The sequence below is a fragment of the Microtus ochrogaster genome, chromosome 10 (genome assembly GCF_000317375.1).
Source record: "Microtus ochrogaster isolate Prairie Vole_2 chromosome 10, MicOch1.0, whole genome shotgun sequence".
NCBI classification, from domain to species: domain Eukaryota; kingdom Metazoa; phylum Chordata; class Mammalia; order Rodentia; family Cricetidae; genus Microtus; species Microtus ochrogaster.
The window spans coordinates 84,817,594-84,820,757 of NC_022016.1; the positions used below are offsets into that span (position 1 = coordinate 84,817,594).

Genomic DNA, 3,164 nt, shown 5'->3' on the forward strand with positions numbered 1-3,164 from the left:
GGGGGTGTGTCTCTCCTTCTCTACAGGGAAAGGGGGTATAGGTGTGCCATCGGTACCCGGGTGAAGTCCGATCACTTTGAGATTCTCATGCACACCCTCTTGGTAAAGAGACTTCTCTGAGAACCTCCCCCACTCCGCGCACTTTCTTAGGCTACAAAGGCCCCGGCTGTCTGTCCCGCCTTCCCCGCCGAGGGCATTTCTTCCGTCCCATTTGACAGCCTAGGCGGAATAATCCTTTTGGGGACCCTGCCGGCTCCTGTCCCGTCAGACGCTGCTGCAGCTGAGCGCGCAGCCTGGACCTATTGTTGGGGGGGAGAGGGGTCCGCCAGGGACACCCCGCCGCTGCCCTTTGTCGCCCGCTCCCCTGCCGGGCTGTTCCAGAAGCGCCACCGCTGCCCGGTGCCCCACCCGTCCCACGAGCCCCCGGGCCGCGCTAAGGTGGCTCTTACGCACCGGGAGGAGAGGGCGAGCCTCGTCCGGTGCCCACGCGGCCGCGGGGCTGCGCCCGCCTTTGTCTGCCTCCTTTGTCTGCCCCGCGCCCTGGCGGCGGCGCCAAGGCCTCGGGGGAGCGGGTGGCGATCGGCTAGCGCAGCTGGCTAGGGCGCGGCGCCCGCAGCGCACCGGGCTCGGCCGGGCCAGGGGCTGGCCCTCGACGGGGGGTCGCGAAGCCCCGCGGCCCCTCCTACGTCCCCTCCCCGAGCGCCGTCCCCGCCCCTCGCTCCCTCCCTCCCTCTCAGCCCCGCGCAGCCTCCCGCCGCCCGAGCACCTTTCGGCGCCGTCCCGCTCAACCCTCGGCTGCGCTCGGCTCCCGCAGGCGCTCGGCCCTGAGCCCTCGGTCCCCTCCCCAGCCGCTGGACAGGTAAGACCGGGCTCGGCCCGCCCCTGGCCCCGCCCTCCGCTCACCTGGCGGAGTACCCTGACCAAGGTCCGTTACCTGCTCTAAGGGAGGGTGCTGCCTTCCTCCTGCTTTCCGACCCTCGTGTCCGTCTGTCCGTCGGTCTCTTGTCCACTTCGCACCTCGTGTTCCCTTAGCTCTCGGCTCTGTCCCAGGCCGCTTGCTCTACCCCCTGGCACCAGACTGGACACTCCACTTTTCCGTGCTCTGCGCCACTCTGCCTCGCGTGCGACCTTGCCTCCCCTCTCGGGGGTCCTGGGTCTCGAGCGCAGTCCTTCACTCTTAGCCTTCTCGGTTTGGGACCCAGTATCTTTTTGTCTCTGTTTCTGGGTGGTCTCTCAGTTGGGGGATTTGTCTATCACCGTTGGAAGAAGTCTCCAAAGACTCCCTGAACTGGGGCAGAGCTGGTCAGGGTGCCTCTGTCCCATTCGACGACGCCCTGGAGGCTGGGTGTGTTGGGGGGGGGGGACGCTAAACTCACCCAAAGCTGGCATAGCATAGCCTCACATTTCCCTCCCTGGGCTGAACTACCACCTCGAGGGCACCCGGCTCCCTTCTCTGGACTGGCTTGGTTCCTCTCCTTCCCCACCGCAGGGCTTTTCTCCATCAGACCCGACGGCTCAGCTGCCTTCTGAAGCCAGAGCTTATGTTTAAGGTGTGAGCAAGTTTTGTTTAGCCACTACAGCTGGGCACCCTCGTGGCCTTCACTCTTTCAGGTGATAGTCCTTGCTGCTGTTGGTTGTCCCTCTAGGGCGCCAGTCCCTCAGTCTGGTGGCAGAGGAAGTGTTCTCAACTGTTCCGTTGCTGTCACTCTGGGCAGACAGGGGTGCTGGAAGTGAACGGTCTTGGACAAAGGAGTACGCGCATGTCTGAGCCTCAGTGTCTCCATCACAAAACAGGGACAATAGGATTTACCTGGAGGGATGCGTGCCTGTATCTTAGGTACCTATATGGTGCTGGTGGGGATGGGAGAGGGACTGTACCCTGGCTGGGGTAGGGTTGGGGGATCTACAGAGCCAGTCACAAACTCCAGGCTGAGACCTTGGCACCGTCTGAAGCCCTATTCTGGGCAGTCTCCTCTCACCCCTGTCAGGCTCCCACACATCCCCTGCCTGCCCATACAACCAGCGGCACTTACAGCGACCTCTCCCTCTGCATGAGCAAGGTGGCGGCGCGACTGCATGGAGCTGCCAACGCCCTCCCTCGGTACATTTGGAAGGGTCTGTGGCGCTCGTCCCAGCTCTGAACCTCTGTCTTGCCCCTAAGCCTTGTTCCATGGTGCCAGCTCCGAGCCCAAGCAGTTCCCTTCTGGTAGGTTGACTTGCCAAGTCCTGAGCCTGCTTTTTAACCCCTTGACCTTCCCTCATTCATCTTCTGTGTGCTCCGTGGTCAGAACAGGTGTTGGGGTTTGGGGTAGTCCTGGAGCCCAAGAGTAATAGGGCGCACCCGGCATTGGGGGCACCGTCTGGAGATGCAGTCTTCTCTCCGTAGGCAGGGTGGAGGCTGCCCGGCTGTTTTTGTTTGAGCTGCAGCCCGTGTTTTCTTGCACTGAGGCAAGAGTGGAGATGGGGGCCTCCCGCTGTCCTACCCCATGCCAGATCCTGCTCCTGCCTGGCACATGAGCCCAGCTTTAACCGTTCTGACCTCCCACCGTCTCTGTTCTTGCATCCTCTGGTCCTAGCCTACAGGAAGCAAGCTCAGCAGTAACTGCTACACACACACACACACACACACACACACACACACACACACACACACACACCGGGAAGCTTACTCAGACCCTTCTTGCTTACTAAATGAAGATTGTCTTTCCAACCCCAGGCCTTCCTGGCTCCAAGCATGGCCACTAAATTAACTACAAAAACCTCTGTTGGCCCAGCCTCCTCCTCTGCCTTTCCCCACAACCCTATCCACATCCTAGGTCTCAGCAGCAGTGGAAGGCCTAAGTATCTCTGTCCCCTGACTTCTTCTGAGCCTTTGCTAGGGTGATTTCTCTTCCTACATTGTCTCTCAGTCCTGCGCTCAGGCCTAGCTTTGCAGGCTAAGACCCTGCATCTTCTTCTAAATGAAGCCTCCCGCTCTGCTTGGCCTCTGTGTCCCTCATGACCCCAAGGCTGGTGGAAGAATGTGTCTCCTTTCAGGGTGACCTCAGAGCCTGACACCCACTAGGTGTGCTGCACATACCCGGCATCCTTAGTCAAAAGGGCAGGCCATAGCATCTCCCTGCATTCTGCTGGGTCTTGCTGGCCAAACTAGGGGCAGAGCTGGC

The 3,164-nt window shown here is 61.2% G+C and overlaps 1 protein-coding gene across 1 annotated transcript in view; it reads right to left on the reverse strand.

The window, feature by feature from the left end:
- Window positions 1-603, reverse strand: part of Mad2l2 (mitotic arrest deficient 2 like 2) — a 14,486-nt gene extending 13,883 nt beyond the window's left edge. Inside the window, exon 1 of the mRNA XM_026781798.1 lies at window positions 454-603. The gene's annotated coding sequence lies outside the window, so the exon portion shown is untranslated. The remainder of the gene's footprint in view (window positions 1-453) is intronic.
- Window positions 604-3,164: the final 2,561 nt, after the last annotated feature.